Source organism: Arvicanthis niloticus, chromosome 5 (assembly GCF_011762505.2).
Source record: "Arvicanthis niloticus isolate mArvNil1 chromosome 5, mArvNil1.pat.X, whole genome shotgun sequence".
Taxonomy (NCBI): domain Eukaryota; kingdom Metazoa; phylum Chordata; class Mammalia; order Rodentia; family Muridae; genus Arvicanthis; species Arvicanthis niloticus.
In genome coordinates, this window is record NC_047662.1 from 72,626,823 (window position 1) to 72,649,214 (window position 22,392).

At 38.3% G+C, this 22,392-nt stretch overlaps 1 protein-coding gene and 1 long non-coding RNA gene across 32 annotated transcripts in view; one reads left to right on the forward strand and one right to left on the reverse strand.

The window, feature by feature from the left end:
* LOC117708884 (uncharacterized) overlaps positions 1–13,128 on the reverse strand; it is a 45,871-nt gene extending 32,743 nt beyond the window's left edge. The window contains exon 1 of the long non-coding RNA XR_013110638.1: positions 13,064–13,128. This is a non-coding gene — a long non-coding RNA (uncharacterized LOC117708884). The remainder of the gene's footprint in view (positions 1–13,063) is intronic.
* Ptprd (protein tyrosine phosphatase receptor type D) overlaps positions 1–22,392 on the forward strand; it is a 1,324,101-nt gene that overhangs the window by 841,086 nt on the left and 460,623 nt on the right. The window contains exon 1 of one of the 31 annotated variants that reach the window (XM_076934733.1): positions 13,286–13,362. The exons of the other annotated variants lie outside the window; for them this stretch is intronic. The gene's annotated coding sequence lies outside the window, so the exon portion shown is untranslated. Of the gene's footprint in view, positions 1–13,285; positions 13,363–22,392 lie in introns of those variants that run through there. 31 annotated transcript variants of the gene reach the window in all.

Sequence of the window (22,392 nt, forward strand, 5' to 3'; positions counted from 1 at the left end):
TGAAAGTATGCAATCCCTTATTTCAAGCAACAGTTGTTGGCTAAGTTGATTTGGATTGAACTTTTATTATTGAGTAGAACATACTTGAATCTGGCTCCTGTTCCCTGGTTGCAAACCTTGAAATAATACTTAAACAAAGCCACCTAATTCTTGGTGTTCTTTCAAACCCTTTTCTCTTGCTCCCTTACCATCCACAATCATTTCCTCTTTCCCCTTACTCACCTCAAAAGACACATATTAGAGCTTTGTCAAAGTCTTTGCAGTTCCCAGTGTCTCTTTAGGACTCATCTTTTGAACAGTCTCTGTTCCCACTTGAATGCTCTCATTCATTTTCCAATGTATACAGAAAAATCAGAGATGAGTTAGTTCACGGTCCAAATCTTACATGTTTAGGGTCTACAGTTTATGAGCATATTGTTGGTTCCTTTGCAGTATTTAATTTATTTTGTTTGAAAAGTTTCCACTTACCTACTTGGTTACTAAACCATGACAAAGCCAAATCTGAGTAGACTGTGTATATCCAGTCATATGCCACTAGACAAGACAAATCTGCCTTTACATCTGGCTGTGGTAAGAATTCCCAGATGCACTTAATTCTGACACATGGTCATTATTGAACCAAAAGCCATCGCTTGGCATGATTATAGCTCTTATTTGTTTTCATTTTAAGGGGCTTCATCCAGGCTGCCAAATGTACAACAGGTGCCTTGGTTTTATACTTGCCAATCTGTTGTTATTCAAATGACCGTCCTAACAGAGACTAATGGCATCTAATAAAATGATCTCAGTTCTGGCAAGCCAGGCTTACAAGAGCGAGGGCAGTAGGAACTGCATAGGCCTCACACATGCGCCCCTTGTTTATCTTAAACCACGGACATTTTCTCAAGCTTGAACACTAGGATTTGTAGCATCCGGTCTTATTTGAGATGGACTGGCTGGGTGGTGTGGCAAACAACTAGATGCTCCAGCTTATTAGTGAATGCCATGTCATGACTGTAAGGCAGAACCAGGCAGTCTTTTCATGCTAAACAGCTGGCGTGTAAGATGGCTTGTATTTCCTGTCATTAGACATTTGCCACACTGATTCCATAAGTCCCTGGAAAGACAGGACTGCTACTGGAGATAGCTAGTTTGCAAATAGGAGGTGATGACTGCATGTTAGAGTCAAATGATGTATGCAATTTTGGTGTTATACATTTTGTTATACATTTTAGAACACTAACAATGAATAGAATGTTATTGCTAAAAGCAATAACTTTTGACATCTGGCCATGCATACTTTTCAAAAGTATGGATAATGGCATGCATACTTTGGAACAGAATCGGAGTGTGGGAGGAAGGGGAGGAAGGGGAGGAAGGGGAGGAAGGGGGAGACATTAGCATGGCAGAGATTTCTAAGATCTCATTTAATTCTTGAATTCTGTTGCTCTCCTATTGGGAATTTATTTTCTAATGAATTGCCCACTGCAGTGAGTGGGCGTAGGGTGAGTGAAACACTGCCCCCTGTAATTTGCACTAACAGAGTTTGGCAAAACTTGAGTTGCTTTACCCTCACCTCCAGTTGGAGATCTCTGCACTGTCCGTTGGGAAAAAAGGGTTTTGCTAAATCACAGTCATGGTGATTCCTAAAGTAAGAAATGGGGAGCCTGATCTTTGCTACATCCTTAGCCACTCTAACACAGTTAACTGGGCACATGTGGTTTCCTGCGACCCAGTATGCAGCATAGATCTTAGGTTAGGACTTGCCTATTATTGGACCATCTTTTTGTATTATTTATGCCCATCCCATTTGCAAAAGGATTTGTGGCAGCTATTAAATCATACGCTTCATTATCTTTAATAAATCACCTTGGTAGAATAGACAATGCCTTATTGTACAGATGGTTAGTTTCTATGAGAAATGTTTAAAATATGCATCTTCTTGGACTAGTTTTGAATGCTATTTTATGTTCATCACGTTTGTAAAAATGATAGGGCCCTTTAACAAGTATACTAGTGTACATACTAGTCAGTTTATAGTTTTAAAGAATAAACAATGGAAAAAATAGATGGTTTTCAAACATTTTTAAAAGTACATTACTTAAAAGTAATGTTCCTGTGATTAACATTTCTTTAGTCATATGTGGTAAGATCTGCTAGCTTTGTGGATTAGATAAACCTTTCAAATTCTTCTTTAGACAGAAGAAAAGGTACATAGACGCGCAGTAGGGCTTTTAAGTTGTAATGTTCTTGTTCTTGGCCGTTAACTGAGAAAAAAAATGCAGCAAGCAGAGGTTGGCTTCCATCTACAAACCCATATTAACATGGTGTTTCTTATGGGAAGAATACAGAAATAAGTGGCCTCCTAAGCCACCCATCCCCTTTTAGAATATTTATGCTCTAGAATAAAGCATCACACATATTTCTATAAGCATAGGTAATGACTACGAGCCCTTGGGGGCAACATCTTTGTTTGTCTTGGTAAGGGTCATTTCTCAGATACTAAATGGAAAAATTTCTAAACATTATATAAAGAACATTACACTAAATTTTATACATTTTTGCTAACGATCTAAAATGCCAAAGACTCAAGACTCTGCAGTTAACACCCTGGAGCCCAAGACTAGTCGTCTCCTGATTGACACAATCCCTGTTGTCCTGACAATCATAGAGCCCAAGCCCCTGCAATGCTGCCTTGGGAGGAATCTGCCGGAGTGTAGCGTCTTCTCATCAGTACTCCTGGGAAGCAACAGCAGACAGATCTTCTTGTTCCTAATTATCTAATTTAAGAAGCCAAGTTTCCTTATTACTTAATTAAATTTAAATGTAATTAAGAGCTCAGTTGTGCTAGCTCCGTTTCAAGTGGCCAAACCCCACGCACAGCTAGTGACCATGGAGAGGAGCTCTGGCATAGAGGTCTCCATTGTTGCACGAAGCCCTGTTGGCTAGCAGTGGTCCACTTGACTTCCGAAACACCATTTGATCCTTTCACGGTTGCAGTGTCATAAAGTAAAGGGCCACCATTTATATGCTTAGAGGACCCAGTGATCTTATTAGCAAAGGATGTACCAGGCAGATGGGAGGAGTGAAAGAAAGATAGCGTAGTTCTGAAATAGTTATTCTCGAAGAGAGTTGAGAGCAGATTTTGTGCCTTTTGTCTAATGAGTACAAGTTCTCTGATTTTGTCCTAGCTTAATGTGGAGAAGTAGACTTCTGTGGAGAACGAATAAGGAAACAGATTGAGCATCACCAGGCTCATATCTCTCAGATTTCCAGGGAAGCCTCTTTGCTGCTTTCCAGGTGATCTTTGTCTGTCTGTAACTGTATGGGTGGGATTAAGGAATGGTAATGGAATTGAAAGACTAAGGTCAGCATGATGATTTTATAGTTTAACATTCATAAGGGGAGCCCTATGAAAGAAAGGGTTGCCTCTAATGGGACAGCAGGCTGTGTTGTCCTATTCAAGGTAGGTTTGCTATGCTAAATTCCACCTGCAGAGAGGAGCAGCTGTAGCCTGCTTGGCAGAACTGATCCAGAGGTGTGTGAGCCCTCTTAGCCTCCTGCTTGGCAGGTTTCCTGATGCCCTTTTGCTTTATTATAGTGCTTTTAAATTTTGTCAGTGATCAAGCCAATCCAGTGTCATATGTAATTAATGCTGACAAGCACATATCAGAACAACCTGTTAGAAACTGCTGAAAGAAGTCTGGGGGCAGATAAGTGACTTCCAGGCTCCACCCCTGACAGTCTGTTGGTTATGAGAGGCAGGGAATGAGATGGGACTAGACTAGTCTCGTAACCCTTACTTTTCCACACTCAAGATTCCCCAGGCAACGGTTTAAAGGCTCAGTTCAGGATTTCTGCAGAGCCATCAGATAGACGAGCTGATTGGAGAGGAATGAGCTCCATGGCTTAATATAACTCCCGGAAGCATCATCTTTTCACTCAGTCTTTCTTTTAGCCACAGAACCCAAGATAATCTTTCATGTGCCTTTCTCTTTTCCTTACCACTGTGAGCTTCTGTGGCTCTTCCCAGAAAGGGCCACAGGAAAGAGCTTTGCTTGAACTTACATATTGCAGGTAGAGGTTTGTTTGTTTGTTTTCTCATCCTCCTTAATTTTTATCCAGATGTTATTTTGTTTTGTATTGTTTAGAAGGAATATTTATGGAGCAGCCAATGAGGGGAAGATATTTAAAACTCAGTTTTCAGACTTTGTAGGCATGTACCTAACAGGTTTTTTTTTTTTTTTTTTTAATTTTAATTAAGATAAACCCAAATAGTTTTCTGAGAGGTTGTTGTTGTTGTTGTTTTTTATGATGCTTCATAATGGACATCACTAGTCTGCATTTTACCTTAAAATGTACAAAGCCTCTTGTTGAGATAGCCTCTTTTTAAAAAACAGCTTACGAAAATTATTCATTTATTATGGTCTGTTGATGTGTATGTGCCACAGGACAGTTGTAGATTTTTTTTTTTCCTTCCACAGGGATTGAACTCATGTCCCGAGGCTTGGGTGGCAACGGCCTTGGCATAACCTACAGAGCCTAGGAATAAAGCCTGCTGTTTTTACTCAAGGCTGTGTGTGTGTGTGTGTGTGTGTGTGTGTGTGTGTGTGTGTTGTAATAATCTTGTGTTGCCTCAGAATAGTTGACTTTGTTCTGCCAGACATTTAACTCAAGAAAAAAATGTTTTTGTTACAAAAAAAAAAACAATGTGTTTATATGTTTAAAGGATCCTTGACTGGGTGGAATGTGTCTGATGGGGATTTGTTGTGTTAAACCAGAAGTTCTGTTTTCAACCAGTTAATCCACAAGAATTTGGGAACATTCACCTCTTACAAACTCTCATTTTTCAGGTCTTGGCTTTTTATTACATAGCATCTTTCTTAGTAATTGGAGTGAAATCGGGCTCCTTCCTATAATTACAGATCTAAATCTTTATGGTTACAAGAATATTATGAGCTATATAAAATGGCCACACATTTTCAACCCAGAACGATTTAATAGCCCATCTCCTCATCCCGTACATCATAATGTAGGCATTGCTTATGATGGTCCAGGTCATGATGAATAACCTGAACTTAATGTCATAGGAAGGATTGTAGGACTTTCCATTATAGAGATCCAGCAATTCATACATGGCACTGTTCTTTCTTAATTTTGTTTCCTGTGCTGCAAATGGGGCAGGCTGGATCAAATGATGGACTACATTTCTTACCTTACAGATACAATGTTGCTAAGTTCATTAAAAGGGCAACGAATCATTTCCCTCTCTAATTACCTGAATTTCAGTTTTAAGGGTGGGCATGGTTATTTTTCAGAAAGGCACAGTTTATGTCTCACTATTATATGTGTTTGTATGTGTTGTGGTGCTGGGAATGGAAACCAGGTCTTAACACATCCAGGATAGCCACTGGATCACTGAGCCTATCCCCTGTTCATGCCAATATATTAAGTTGTTACCAATAGAGATTAACTGAAAAAATTACTGAGCCTTAGCATTGATCCCCATTCTGAGTGATCATTGGAAACAAACACACTGAATACCCTATTTGGGAGTGTCTTTGAAGTGGCAATATAAGAAAAGATGGGACAACAGTACAGAGGTTTGAAAAAGAGAAGGAGCCAAAGAAACTCTCTAGATAAACCCTTCCTATCAGTGACAAAACCAAAGCCATCATCGCCTTTCTTCTCTGGACTTGTTTGTATTTTTAAACCATAAACATAATAGATCCTTTCTTAAAAAATTCAGAACTAGAAGAAAGATGTCCCTCATAATACTTTCAACTGAAAACAAACCACCTTTCTGACCTAATCCTTGATATGTCATAGTGAGTTTTCTGTTACTTGGTCAATTAATATCTAGCACAAGAATTCTGCTTTTGTGCATCATCTTCTTCCTCATGACTGCATCTCTGTGGCTACCTGAGTGAGATGTGTTGAATTTTCTGTTGACCATTGACTTTCCCTGCCCAGCATAATTGCCTGTGTCCCTTCCTATTATGAATACGAAGTTTTGCTCAACATTTTCATGGAAATCTCAATCTCTCTCTCTCTCTCTCTCTCTCTCTCTCTCTCTCTCTCTCTCTCTCTCTCTCTCTCTCACACACACACACACACTTTCTCATTTACACTTGTATTATGTCTCTGTGCTTTTCAGTTTTGAGATAGTTCATTATATAACCTAGGCTGTCCTTAAATTGGAGTTTGTCCGGTCTCAGCTTCTTGGGTGTTGGGTATATGCGCCACTTGGCTTGAGTTGTTTCTTTAAGGCCAGCGTAAAGACGTGGTTTGCATGTTTGTATCTTCTGAAACAAATTGCAAATTTAGGACCCAGAGGAAGCGTATGTGATGGCTATGATCCCGGAGAAGACTAAAGGTAGTGGCACATTTTCTCTTTGTTTACTTTGGAAATCACATCTATGTTTTGTCAACTTAATAGGCCAGGTCTGCTACCTTATTGTTCCTTTTTGCAGTTTCATAAATCTATTTGAAACTCATTGTTTGCTCTCCGGCACATTGACAGTGAAGATTGTTGACTGTGATATCAGAGACAGGAATTACCAAACTATAAGACCTCTTTGGTGACTATGGGCAAATGTGCACAGATAGACAATGAATGAGTGGGCTTTGCTCAGCTTGGTGTCAGTGAGCGTTTTTGAGTTCCCATCTCCTTCATGGCAAATTATCTGATTTCTTCGAGTGCTCAGAAGGAACAGGTCTTAAAGCCTGCTTCCAGATGCATGTGCTTATCAATGGTAGTGATGTGTTCTCAAGTGACCACCACATTGATGGTAGAACAGATGGCCCATCTTCTTACCACCGCTCCTTGTGGAAGCAACTCTATTAGGTCCAAAAAAGAAAGAGAAGCATCTTATTCTAAGTCTGGATTTCTTTAATTACTAAAGTGACGATTTCTCCTCTATGTGTTTTAAGTACTGTTCCTATAGCATGGATCGTCTCTTTATTTTCTTCCTAGGGGACTTCATCTATTAGTTCTTGTTCTTTATATATTAGACTTAGTAACTCTGTTGTGTTTATAACAAATGTACTTTAAGTCAGTTTATTGACCTTAATGATTTCTAAATTTTACGTGGATTGGTATGTATGTTTGTGTGCAATGTCAGCAGAGGAAAGAAGAGAGTGTCAGATCCTCTAGGATCATAGTTAAAGACAGTTATGAGCTGCCATGTGGGGGCTGGGAATCAAATCTGTGTCCTCCAGAAGAACAGCCTGTGCTCTCTCATGCTAAACCATCATCTTTCCAGCTCATTTACTGATTTTTTTTTAACATAAGGAATTTTTATTTGTAGTGTTCTGTAGCTTTCCCAGTTGATGGCCTTCCCTCGTTATTCCTTTGTATTTAAAATTTGAACAACATTTTTTTTTTTTTTTTTTTTTTTGCTAAGAGTTATATCTGATTGTTGTGGTATTTTTTCTCTCTCATTCTTGTTTCATGTATCATTCATTCTTCATTAAAAACGTTCTTCATTTACTGGAGAGTGAAGTATCTAAAAGTATTAAGTAATTCTAAGACATGATCCTGTTTAAACCCACAATAAAAACCCAAGTACTATTCTTTCAGAAGATTTGATTTAAACATCATAAATACACAAACAAGAATCGCATTTACAAAGGTCAGTAGATAATACAAACTTCTAAACTAAGAGATTTATGTAAGGTCTTTTCTGGTTTTGTTTTTATTGTTGTTCCTTTGTTTGGAGACTGGATCTCACTATGTATTCCTGATTGGCTTGGGATTCTGTATGTAAATGAGGCTGGCCATGAATTTACTGTGATCCCCTAACTTCTGCCTCATTAGTGCTATAATTAAAGCCCTGTGACACCATGTAAAACTATTTTTGTTTTTTAAATTTAGATTCAATTCCTTTATTACAGAAAAGTATAAATTGAGTGAATTAGCTCTGAAAATGGGCTAACTTTGAAAAAAATATTAATTTCATATTTAAAGAATTGAAATATGTTGAAATATACTGAAACATCTCATTTCAGTGTGGGATAGAAGAGTTGGAGTGATATAGAGAGAAAGATATAGGGAATGAGAGAGACTCAGAGAGAGACACACATACACAGAAACAAAGTCTGGTCTAGGGTGGTCTTTGTCCTCCTGTCTCAACATCCCTAATAGCTGAGGTTATGGGACAGTGTCAAACTGCCTGATCTTAGTTTGAAATTTTCATACTTAAGTAATTTATGATATATGGCTATAGTGTAAGGCAAGGCTTTAAATAGATGCAAAGTATTAAACACAAACAATGTTCTAAACATTTATTTCTTCTCCAATTATGTGCTAAATACCTTTAAAAAGTCTCCTTTGGAAGCATGTCCTCTACCTTTTTTTGGTCTATTATTGTTATTAATTATTTTATTTCTCTGTGCTAATCTTTCCTGATTATTCTGTGATATGAACCTATGTTTATGGCTCCTTATGTTTTGGTTAAGAAATAGCATTTTAGGTTTTTGTTTAATATCATAGAACATACTTATGTTCTAGGAATGGGTATATTATTTGTGAATCTTTATAAGAATTCTGTAATGATGAAATTTTCCTTTTAGTTTGCAACTTCAAAATAAAATAAGAATCAGGCTGCTTTTTTTGTAGGCAGTTTTTTTTTTTTTTTCTTAAGCAGAGAATGCTGACTCCTCATTAATTCAGTTTTCTTAGGTCTAGAATATTCTCTCAATTTATTTTTTAGTTGGAAGACAAACATTTAGTGTTTATCTGCTTTAGTTTCTTAGTGTTGTTTACACCTTTTCTTTTAAATATTTGCTTTTAGTGATGGCTTTAAGACAATTTCTTATACAACTCTATATTAAACATGTAAGCATTGACAAAAATGCTAATATTTTTGAGGATGAATTTTATAGTGTACTTGGTACATGACTGGTTACTCATCAGTTACGGTAAAGAAGAAAATTCTGAGAAGAGTGCTGGTTTCCAGTAATGAGCCTCTGATCCTGGTGTCTTAGCCATGAGCCAGAGGCTTTCTTTCTTTGTGAAATAGAGCGTAGTTTTCAGTGTGCTCTGTTCGTGTTCCACTAGACGATCCAAACAGTCCAGTTCTGCATTCTGAGCAGTAGTTATGCCTGAATTAATTTACATGTTTCAAGGTCACTTACTTTGATAATGTTATATTTTCATCATTTTAGCCATCTCTTAATTTGACTAGAGCATGTAGTCGTACCTGAAACTCAAATTTCTGAAAATTGAAAATGATATTAGTATCATATTGTGTTCAAACTTATTCCCACTGCAACTAATAGGTAGCTGCTACTGTGTCCCAAACTTGAAGAAGGGTGTATAGATAAAGATCACGTTGTTTGCTTTAGGCTTATCCCCTGGTTCAGACATAGTATGTAACAGTGCACAGCACATCATCAGGGACACAGAAAATAATGTGGCAAGACATGGAGCCAGCAAATGGGGTTGAATCATTGCTGAGTTAGTGATATGATCTAGTCAGTGCTTTGGGAGGGTGCATGAAGGGAGGACCCGGTAAATCCTCCAGTACTCTGCAGCACAGTGTGCCCAGTTTCTATTCTTTCATTAGTTTGAAAAGCAAAATTTCTTCCTAGCTCAGCTTTTAGAGGTTGTCATTCTTAACCTAACCCTTCCTCTGTCTGCATGCTACTCTAGGGCAAGATGTACCTCTGCTCTGTGATCGTCCTACAGCTGATGCCATACATGCTGGTGATAGTTAACCAAGCACAAAAGAGAAAGGTCATTAAGTTTCTCTGCCTTCTTCATGACCTGATCTAGTTTGTTGACTCTGATGCTTGATGCTCTGGGGTCCACTTGAATATATACCCTCATCACTGTCTTTCATAGGTAGTGACTTTAACCCTGGATGCTTACGCAACTTGAGAAGTCAGAATCTGCTTCTGAATTCATGCAGTTGGATTCCTAGTACAGCCAAGTTGAGTTTTCTTTGCTCCAAATTAACCCCATGTAATTAGTGACCATGATGTGAAGGCGAAGCTGTCTACACAAAGCTCTCCTGTGTTCCCTTTTTTTTCCTGCCCAAGTTTTTCTTGTATTAGAATATTAGGAGAAAATATTTATCTTGCTCAAAGCCAGAGGAAGGACACAATGGTATGTTAGAAACCGCTATTTCCTGTCCCTTTGCCTAGTTTTCTGGATGGATCAAGGTTTGCTTCCCTGCTGTGTAATCTCTTTGATCCTTAGCTGTTGTTCATTTTTTAAAAAGATGTCTGGTGACAGTGCAGGGTGATGTGTGCTGTGTTTGTGCTTGTGGTGGTTTTGGTGTTGGTGGTTTGCTTAGTGCTTGTGGTATGTGAGTGTGCAGATACCTGTATACACTATGAAGCAGAACAGGGCATCAAGCGTTCTTTTCTGTCTGCCTTTTTGCCTAAGACAGGGACTTTTACTGAACTGGATGTTTAGGATTTTGGCTGACAAGTGAGTCTCAGGATCCTGAATCTGTCTTCCGGTGCAGAGATTATCGATAGACACCAGCAGCCATGGCTAGCTTTTTATGTAAGTGCTGGATTTTCGGATTCAGTTCATTATGCCTGCAGATGATTCTAATATTCTTACACACCAAGCCATCTGCCCTTAGTTTATTCGATCTCTAAAGTCGAAACAGTGGGAATGTCTCTCTCTTTTACAGTGTTGCTGTAATTAAGTGAGGTAATGCATGTAAATAATAATATGTCTTAACATGTGTGAGATCACTGACGGGGCAGTTTCTGTCTATTGATATGCTGATAAAAACTACCTTGGCAATACCTTTTACCTTTCACTTAAGGCCATTAGAAACTAAGTAGTTGTTGATCAGATTTTTTTGGTGTGTGTATGAGGTAAAACTGTTTCATTAAAAACCTTAGAGACAAAACAACAACAACAACAAAACCCAAAAAAATTTCAAGATTGTTTCATTTGTTGAGAATTGTAACTAGAATTTTATACAATGTCAAACTGTTAGATGAATTTTTTAAAGTGGAAGACAAAAATATTTGACATATATATTTAATGCTGAGTTATGTTTCATTCTATTTCATATTGGGAATGGCACTTGTTATTAACTTAGCATTCTCCTGAATCGAGATGGTTTCCCATGCCTATAATTGCATCTCCTGAACCAGTAAGAATGGGAGGCAGTCATACCAGGTTCATACTTCAACAGATGCTTCTCTTCAGTACTGCAGAAGAACAAAGCCACACAGTTTCAGTGTTGTCCTTCAAACCCTGTCCTTTTTTGTTTTGCTGTTACCTCTGTTAACTTGGCCTGAGAATGAACCAGCCATGCTTCCCCAACTTTTAACTCTCTAGGGTGCATGGAGAAGATGCTAAGTCAGTTATAGTATGTGCAAACGAAGAATAGGAAATGATGGAAAATGTCTACTATATCATGAAGTTCTGTAGACAATGACGGATGCTGCCTTCGTTTGCTCTCTGTTGTCCTTAGCAACACTCTGACCACAAGCAGTGTGGGGAGGAGTTTAGTTCAGTACATTTTCATGTCACACTTCATCACTGACAGAACATGTGGCAAGAATTCAAGCCATGGAGCAATGGAAAAGGAAACCTTCGTTTTGGCTTACTCTTGGCTCAGTGGCTAGTTCATGCTCTAATCTTGCTTTTTTACATATCCCAGACACACCTGCCTATGCCTGGGTCCATCCACATCAAAAATCAATCAAAACATGGTGGTCAGGTGGGGGCAAGTTTTTAGTAGAAGTTTTGTGCCCCAGATGATTCTAGGTTGCATTATATTAACAACAACAACAACAAAAATATTAACCAGGATAAAAATTAAATTTATGAGAGTACTAACATGAAGTAAAATGTTATATTAATTTCATTTCATGTTTCATTTTCTGTAGTAATAATAATAATAATGTGCATCATTATCTGGTTTATAAAAAACGAAGCCTTGTCAGAAAAAGGAGGAGACGTAAAGAGAGTGATGGGGAAGATATGGAGAGATGCTAGAGATAGATAAAATGGATACACACCAATTCAGAGAAACACCGACTACACAGCCTTCTCCAGGGACAATGTTTTACACTTCAAAGACTTCATATTTAAAGCGATCTTCTTTGGAAAGTCTTGTGATCCCGTAGTGTGACATAAACTTAAGGAACATCACATGCTAACAAGATATACATGGGTATAGACCCAGTTACTTTCCTTTCTCATCTTCACAGCCCACTGTGGCCTTATTCAGCATTGGATTTCTGAGATACACGATTCATGTGATAGTTCCATATCGACCCTCTCTTCCTTGGGACTCGCTGCTTATTCCTTCCTAATTTTTACATTGTGGAGTGTTGTTGAACTGCCATGGGCTTTGGCGCTTTTGTAGGTCTGTTTTCATGTCTTCCAAAGTCCACTGCTTTCTCACTGTTGGATTTCCTTGTTTTCAGTGAACCTTCCAAATCAGTTCTTTAGTAAGGAAGATGGAAGCTGCTGGGTCAGTGCAGACCCTTTCATCAGCCATGGTAGAATCTGTAAATATCCCTTACCCATCACCAGTCGTATGTATGTAGATATAGATGATAGATCATATGTATGTATATAGACACCTATACAATTGCCTGCACTGTTTACATTCCATGCATATTATGGCTCTCTGAAGATTGCAGGCACTTTTCCTTATTGTCCGTTTAGCTGTCATGCTGTCTGAATGATTTTACTGGACACTACTAAGGTAGAAAATAGATGCAGGTAAATTACAACATGTACCCATTTCCAACTGTCAAGAAAAACTGAAGGAAAAGTAGAAGCACTATGATTTGGCAAGCCATTTTTGCCAGATTAGTATATGTAAATGGTTTTTTCCCCAGTGAAACTTTCTGTGAGGTTTTTGCAGTGTTTACAACAGCTGACTCATAAAAGAAACACTGCTGAAGTGAATAGCCAAGCATTTCCAAAATGATAAGATTCATTCTGAGCTGGGAAGAGACGGAGCATGTGTGGGTTTTTTTTTTTTTTTTTTTTCTGAGTTGGTAGCAATGATATGTGTGATTCAGAAGGACTTGGCATTCAGAGGAATGTAGTGTGTGTTTATAAGGAAGCTTAGCAAGCTTTAATTTTGCTCACCTTGCCGTTTCTCTTCCTGACGAGATTTGCTGATTTCGACGAGGGTGTTCTTAATTGTGTGTGGACTCTGTAATCTCTAGTCCAGTCACAGAGCATGCTTACATAATATATTCCTCAGGCAATTTCATAATGGTGTAATGGAAGCCAGCCAAGTGTACTTTGACACAGAGTAGGCAAGACTTTTAATTTTTTATCCAACATAGTTAGCATTTAACCCTTCTAGACATTCTCCTAGGATTCAATATTGATCAGGAGAAGAAATGGAAGACCTGAGACAGGTGGGAATTTCTAGGAACTCGGTAAGGCATTTATAACAGATGGCCTCAATTCTCATTATTGCTTCCCTTTTAAGGAATTAGAGAACAAAAGAAAAAGCATATTTTAAAAAAGATCCATGTCTCAAGACCTCAAAGGTTACCAGGCTTGCAACAGAGTTGGAGCCTATTAGACTGGCTCTGTGGAACCTTTTTTCCCCTCCATTCCTCCTCCTTCCACCCCTACCTCCAATTCCTCCCTGTTTCCTCCTTTCTTCTATCCCTTCTTTTGTCATGTCTTCCTTATTTTAAGAAAAGTAGACTGATGTTCTCTGGCTACCTACGAGCTACATTAGTCTAGCATGTATAGTTGGTTCTCAACCTTCCTAATGCTATGGCCCTCTAATTCAGTTCCTCATGTAGTGGTGACCCCCAACCATAAAATTATTTTGTGCCTACTTCATAACTGTAATTTTGCTAGTTATGAATCATAAATGTAAATATCTGCTGCACAGGATATCTAGTATGCAACCCCTGTGAAAGGGTGCTTTCACCCACCCAAAGGGGTCAGGGCGCATAGGTTAAGAACTAATCTAGAGGATGACTTTGTAGAGGTAAAGAATTCTATCTACTTAGGCAAGCCCAAAGATACCCATCTCACCGAGTGGCTGGGCTGCAGGTACCTGCCTTCTCCAGGGCACCTTCTCCTTGGAGAGTGGTGTCGGTCGAACCTCTGGCTTTGGTTTTAAGTCATTCCTGTCCTGCCTTTTTGGGAACATGCTGTATATTGTGGAACAAAGGAAGGGCCAATTAATACAATTGAAAATGATGTGGATTGAAGCAGGCCTAGTTTTCTTTCAAGCATGCAGCATGCAGTGCAGTGCATTATCAAAATGTGATTGTAAACTGGATAATGGATGTAAGCTGTGTACAAAGAACAGGTCAAATGCATCGAAAAATGTGTTTCTCCCCCAAACCTAATTTAAAATAGCAAGAAAACCTGATTTGGACAGCTTACACCTTATTTACAGGGAGCTGAGGAAGCTCTTCTTAAGGCTATCTGATGAGATTCTTATCGATCAAATGGCATGTCTTTCAATATTCAAGGTGTTATAGCTGAAGCCCATTGCCCTCCCACACAACCTGTCTACACTTGGGGGCTGACCCACAGTAGCTTCATAGTTAAAAGAAGTCTTTGGTCTCTGGGTATCATTGTTAAAAAGAACCCTTAGATTATTGAAATAGTGTCCACATTTTATCATCTTATTCACTATTTTATTATACTGTTTTCTATTGTTGTGTCACATTTTCTTTAGAAATATAACATTGAACTGTAGCACAGGTTTTATGTGGAAAAATAGGGTCTTTATCAAGTTAGGGCAATTAATCCAATCTAAGTATGCCCTATCTCTATCCTAGGTTTTTTGTAAGGTTTAGTTAGCATATCCCAATATTTGAGCTCAATGCTTGGCACACAATAATATGTTCAGTAAAGATTAATTTTCAACTGCAGACATAAATGCTAGCAATATTTTGCCAATAGAATCTTCTACAGAACATGTAAACTTTGCAAGCCCACTTGTTTTTACCTGTAACATGTAGGAGCTGAGTTGATCAGCTGGAAAGTGCCCACACTTTCCAAGTAAGTATCTATCTGTATCTGGGTCCTATGTATGCTACAGTATATCTTATCTCATATCTTGATTACTTGATTCACTCTTGTGTCTGTGCATTTTTCTCAGGATGGCAGGAGTCTCTATCAGTATCTCTCTAAAACTCATCTTCATCCCTTGTTTTTTTACACCTATGCACAGTATAGTTGAATAACCTTATACATTTACACCACACAGCAATTTTGAATGGAAGTAAAACAAAGCGTTTCAAAGTGTGCTTACAGGATTCAAAGTTCTGAGGTCCACAGTACAGCTCTCTCAGCTGGGAGAACTTGGGAAGGTTACTCATTTGTTCTGTTGTGTTTGATCATCTGAGAAAAAGAAAGTAATGATATTATTGAGGGATATATTAAAATTTTTAAATAGCTAATGTATGTAATATAAAACAATGATATAAGAAGCAGTGTGAGGTAAACATAGGAGGTATGCCTACCTGAGAGTCTTTTTAAAATACATACAAATTGTATTAAAGTTTGGAGAATTTCATACATAGTATCTTGATCATGTTCATCCTCTACTCCTAACCCCAACTCTACCCAGGTCCAACCTCCCCTTCTGTCTGTTCTTTTTTTTTTTCTCTTTTTATTCTCTTTTTTGTTTTTATTTTTATTTCTTTGGAAGAGATCATCTTACAGAAGATATCTTGGTCCTCTGATTGGTCTTACAATCTTTTTGCCTCCTCTACAACAATGTTCCCTGAGCCTTAGTTGAAGCTCTTGTGTTGTAGATGTTTCATTTGAAAGGTACCCTACAGTCTTTGCATTTTGGCCAGGTGTGACTTCTGTAAGGATCTCTGTCTGCTGCAAAAAAGATTTACTGATGAGGGGTCAGAACCAAACTTAGCTGTGCATATAAGGATTAGTGCAATGCACTTAGGAATTACATTGGGTTAGAAAGGTGACAGTAATGGATTTTCTAAGTTCCAAGGCCTTACTGGCTATGGGAGGCTACATAAATGTATAGGGACAGCATGGGTTTTCTTTTACTGAGTGGGTCTTAAGTTCAATTACATGGTTGTTGGTTACCCTATAATGTAAGTGCTACTATTGTTACCTACCCAAATATTTTACCATTCTGGTCACTGTAGTGGTTCATTAGCATTACAGCTGGATAGGACTTTTTATTTCATTAGCAGCTTACATGGTTTCTTCTGAGACTATAAGAGAGCTATTCCTCAGTGAAGAGGCTTCCAGGTCAGATCCAGCTCAATTCCCCCAAACTCTGTGTCCTCAGTGTGTGGTGTCTTCAACAATAATTTATCATCTTCTTTTTCTTGTAGGGCAATCACAATAATCAATACCCTTTGGGAGTCTTTAGTCTTCCCTGACTGACCACTGGAAAGGTAGTTTCCTATGCAATGAGTGTTCAGGCCCAAGATAGAAAAAAAAAATTAGGGAAGGGGAAAGAGCATGATGGGAAGGACTCAAAGAAGCTTTTATATTCAAAGGCGTGCTCCATAGTCTGATAAGGATGTAGTTATCTAGTCATGCGTATTTGAAAATTTATCCTTCTACACTTATAAATCTCTGAATTATACTGCAGGATTAAAAACTGAAAAATAATTTGCATGAGCACATAGTGAGCTTTTTGACATGTTAAGCTCTTCATAGTAAATGAAAAAACATACACACGTTGCTGGTAGAATATAAAGAATGCTTCTAAGAATTGTTTGTGAGTATTACATGTTGTAGGATAGTCCATGATTTCCATGAAGAGATGAAAACATTCTGAATTATTTTAAAATGTGGCTGAGTAGTCAGGATTTACTTAAGGATAGAATGTCACAAATTTTAATGGTATTTTACCCTGATGGAAAGGTTAAAGTTTTACAGTGAATCCAGATGGAACATGGCCTACATGTTGTGAATATATATATATATATATATATATATATATATATATATTCACATATATATGATTTTTGTGAACTCCATACATGAGCACTGTATCTATAAGACTCTTGCTCCTTTCCTCTTACTGGCGTTTTCTCTCTCTCTCCAGCTCCTTTATACCCACTGTGATTCTGCCTTCACCTCCAGGTCTACCCATAGCCCTTTGCCAAATTCATTATCTTTAATTTATTATGGTTATGTGTGTGTATATATGGTTATATATATATATATATATATATATATATATATATGATTGGATAACCTGTGTGAGAGCTTCTTTATGTAGGTAACTGATTCTCCCTCTTTCGTCAGCCATGTGTTTTAGAAATACATAAGCAATAAAGATCTCACTAAGTTTTTCATCTTTGATAACTAGTCCGTTACAGTTCCTAGTATTCATTTTGAACAACTCTGAATATTACATAATCATTTGTGTATCTGACTGTCATAAAGTATTGCCACCAAACCTACTGTCCTAATGAGCTCATGCTGCTGTAACACAGTAATGTAGAATGGAAGGTTTAAACAACAAACATTACTTCTCACAGGTTTGGAAGTAAGAAATCTGAGATCAAGGTTGCGGGCTAGTGTGCTCCATGATCATTGAATCAGCTCTTCATTTCTGGATTGTGTAACTAAAAGGGCTTCGTGGAATTTACATTCCTTTTCAGTACTAAATGTACTAGTGAAATAGGTCACACTGTGTCCAGCATATTGAATATATCATCATTATTTTTGATGATGGTGCCAAGTGCTAACTAAATGTGCTTTGGGATATTGTACTAATAATTATAAAAATGTGATATCTTGAGAAGATGCTCTTCCACATAATTTCAGGCCTATTATTTTAAAGGGATTCTATTCAAGTCCATTTAGCCATGGCTTAATTGGATTGGATCCATGTTTGGTTTAATTCAGAAATTTTAATAACCTCTAGCAAGTAATAAATCTCTGAGTGATGAGATTTGATATATATCCTATAGGTTCCAGACATAATCTGCTTTGAAATGTAAATGATGAACAGATTTATGTTCTAGGGTCTCAGAAAAATAAGAAATTGTTTCTAGTTTTGTGGAAGAAAAGGCAAAATCCTAGAATGCTATTCGCTGATAGACTCACTCACTTATTCATTCACAATAGGTTTGAGGGATTGAAATATGACATGGAGATTTTGATTCTCCTTATGTTAGATATGCAACTTAGTTATGTCAGTAGCTGTGGGGATGGAGACAATCATCCTGTTTTGTTGCCTGCAGTAGCCTAAGGACTTCTATTGATCTTTTAGGGACCTCAACCCAGATAAAATTGATCCTTGGACTGGGTATAGAAAAGAATTTCCCAGCAAGCCAGTGTGAAAAATACTTGGAGCTTCCCAAAAGATCATAGATTTCAGAACAAACACTGATATGTTCTCAAAAGGTCCTCAAGGGAGAAAAGAGACATCCTTAAGTGTGGGTGTGAGTTTCCCCAGTGAGGGTCAGGATTGAACTTCTATATAGTTGCTGTTCTGAAGACACTTGTTAAGGGAACAAAATGAGATCATAAGGCAGGGCCTATGCCTTGGTTTGGGATGCAGCTGCTAAAGTAAACCCCTGGGTTTTATTCACAAGGGTTGCAAGGCATAGATATGTACTGTAAACTGAGGTTAGTCCTTGTTTTTGAGATTCCTAGATTATCTAGAATATTAATAAGGTCATACTTGAAAGTCACATAGGCTTATGCCTTAAGCATGGTTCATTTAACATCCAGCTTTGTATAAAAAGAACATTGTCTAGGTCAGCAGCCTCCAAAGAAAGTGATAATCTGTTGGAATTCTTGGCTCTCACCTGGTAAGAGGTTTTGGATGAGGGGTTTCTGTCCCTTGACATATTGCCATAATTTCTTGTCTTTGTATCCTGCCCCAATGTGATGCTATTTAATAGGAGTACAACACAAAAGGAGTAGTCAGTTCTACCTTGAGTGAGTATAGGTGTATAGAGAATAAAATGTACCAAAGTCTGACCCAAAAAGTGAGTCATTATCTAAGAGGAGGCAGAGTAGTATTGGATGAAAAGAGTAAATATGCTTATTGAGTATCCCTGATAAACATATCCTTTAAAAATATGCTGAGAATGAGAGTGTTGGATTAGTGACCAAAGACCAGGACATATGAGGCTGTGGATTCTGAAGTATATAGACTGTTCTCTCTCTCTCTCTCTCTCTCTCTCTCTCTATATATATATATATATATATATATATATATATATATATATATATATATATATATATATATGGAGATAGGATCCATGCCATTAGGAAACTTGGTATTCAGGAGAGTAGAATAATAGATGTATATAAAATGTAAAATTTTTATGGTTAAAAAATACGTCTCACCTCTTAGAATCATTCCTATGTTTATAAATTTCTCTGTTGAGGCAGGAGGGGTGAGATATTTTTATCTAGTTGTGTGAACGATACCTCCATCCACTTAGGACGAGAAGAAGGTAACTGAGCTCTGATAACTAGGACAGTAAGGAGGTGAAGTAGTAGATTGAGAGAGCCAAAACTTATGACAGGGGAGAGATAGTTAGGAGGTCTGGTGGATCACGGCTTGTGGGCCTCTTTAAGAAGGCCACCACGGGAGACCATGGAGGGAGTTTGAGGCAGATGCATGACCCATTGGATTTTGTTGTAAACAGATTACTTTGTCTTCTGTATTAAGAATAGATGGAGAGTTAAGATAGCGAGATTATTTAGGAAACTTTTGTACATAGTTCAGATGTGTGATGGTGGCAGCTATGAAGATAGGATTTCAAATTTTTTAGATTATGGGAACAGGAAGGGGAAGCTTCGGGGAAAAATTAGGGTAGAAACTGAGGGTTTTGGTTTAAAAATGCTATCTTCTTTTAAGAGCTGGTAGCCTGGAAAAATGTTGTGAAATCAGAAGACAGTGGTTGTAGTGGAATAGTGTTGTATACTAGCAGATTCTGTGGGTCGAAGTCATGGCGGTTGTTGAGCTAAACATCAGAGACTCACTGGAACATAGAAGGCAGCTAGATGGAAAAAGTGAAAATATCCAAGTCAGGGAGGAATGAGAGGCTGTAAACCTGAAGTATTTAGCAGGCAGGCAAAAGGTAAATGTTTGTGAATTCTGAGGAAAATCTGATCAAGCAGTAGGAAGTACCGTGGTAGTGTAGTAGGGTAACACTTCAAGGAGGAGGGCTCAGGGATGTTCTAGGGATTTGCCCATTAACAGCAAGATGGGAGCGTCACTGTCAAAGGCTCAAATTACAGTGACCATTTCCGGATCTGAATTCACTTCATAGCACCCAGGTTGCATATCCTTCCATCTCATAGAACAAGTGTTCCAGTAAGCTGGGTAGATGGGGTTGGTTCTCCACACTGAAGAAACAGGAAAGAAAAAAACACCAAAAATACATTCAGTGGTTCAAAATTACTCTGCTCGTAGTGTGAGGATGAGAGTGGGCTGGCAGAAGTGTTGGCTGTTGACTAAGAACAGGGAAGGGAATTTAGCATGCTGTTGTGTGATGATGTTCCTGGAGAAATGTGAACAAATGTCTACCCACCCATTAGGGAACTGTAGAGAGATCATATGAACAGTGTCAGCAAAGCCCACCACAGTGAACCAGTGAGCGTTTTTTGGGGGATGGGGGTTTCCTTACAGATGTATATGAGACTTCTAGACATCTCCATCAGCAAATGCCTACCAGAGGCATTTCCTGGGGCTCTTCCTGATAGGCACTCAGCCTTACAAATTGGGTAGTCCTCTTGCCTCAAAAGGTTCACTGTTTCTATAAGTTTCATGGACTTCTTGGGCCCTGTGATTTGTTTACTTCCAGAGTCCTAGTAGCTAACCTTTAGAACTTCTGTAGTCTGGGAGTATTTCCTTTAGGTGGAATGTTTCAATTTGAAGGAATTTGCTACATTATACCTGCTGGGTGAAATTAGTCTGCTCAGGAAGTTATCTTTACTTCTCTGGCGCATAATTCTTTGGCAGGTTGTATGATTGACTGCAGTTTTGATTTTCAGTCTGATCTTTTGTGTCCAAGTGCAAGAGCCTTGGCCAATGAGTGATGTGCAGTCATTTTTTTAAAAACAATTCTCAGTGTCAAATATTGTACTAGAGTATCTGAGCTTAGTTCAGCTACTGATGGGGGGCTCTAGAAAGATTTCCTGTAGACATTTGAAGTGATTGGAAGGATCTTAGATAGTTTTTCATATTTCTGGGATGAAATGATCTGACAAAAGCCAGTTAAGGGAAAGGGGGTTTGTATTGACTCATTTCAGGGTATAGTTCATCAGGAAAGAGAGGTGAGCCAGTCACATTGCATCTGCAGCCAGCAAGGAGAGGAGAAGGGATATTGATGCTTAGCCTCTTTTCTCCTTTTATTCAGTCCAAGTTGCAAGGCAGTGGTGCTGTCCACATTAGGGTGTGCCCTCCCACCCCAGTTAAACACCTCTAGGTAATCTCTCACAGATATGCCTGGATATCTGTCTCCAAGTTCCAGAGCCTATCCAGTAGACAACCGGCATTAACTTTCACAAGCATATTTCAGGAAGATTACAATACAAGGACTATGTAAATACTGGGTTCAATTTGGAAATAACTTTGATTCCTTTCTGTTTTCTAACCTGTTAAGTATCCTAAGCTTAAAACAAGCATCTACAGTAAGCACAGTGATTAGGGGTGATGGAAATCTTGAGTTTTGACAGAAACTAGAATCCAGTTCTGAATTCAAGCTGGGGACCCTCAACACATTGCTTTCTTGGCAATTCAATTTTCTTTTAGGGATGTTAAGAATGAAAAAGTCATGCCCCTACCCCAGAGGATATGTTAGTAACAGATAATATGTCCTCTATAATATCCCTTGTTTTGTGTACTGGATTTATAAGCACTTGTATGCTTTCCTTGATGATTTTAGCTCAGTAAATCTTTGTGCTTCCTCTTTCTGTGTCCTAGCATTTTAACATCAGCCATCAGTCACTGTGTTCTTAACCTGCCAAGGTATAAATGCAGCAGTTCTCTCACTGGGCCAAATTTTTAAATTGTAGCAAATGCCTGGCTTTGAACAATTTAAGGTCCATTTTCTCTGTCAGAACACATGCTTATATTGGCTGGCACTTTAACATTTTATTCCCAGTTCTTATAGCTGTTTCTTTCCCCAACTATGTTTGCTTTGAAATCAGTTAGAGGAGTTTGGGGTGGAAGTTGAGAAATTTTCACTTCAGATTCTGAAGCTTCATTTTCTGGGCCCTTAGGGAGTTGGCCAACTTGGGATACGAACTGAGTTCTCAAAGGGAGATTGAATATTTTTAAAGGACAGGAAGTGAGTGGGGAGCTGGGGAAGCTGCAGTGTTATCCAATTGTAGTTTGACATTATTGGTTAAGAAATGGAATACCCATGGGAGACTGGACTATATCCGGGGCATCTGGCTTCATGGTCCTTAATTCATTCATTCTCTTAGACATTTGGTCTGGAGCTCAGAGTAATAAGAAGACAAAGAAAGAG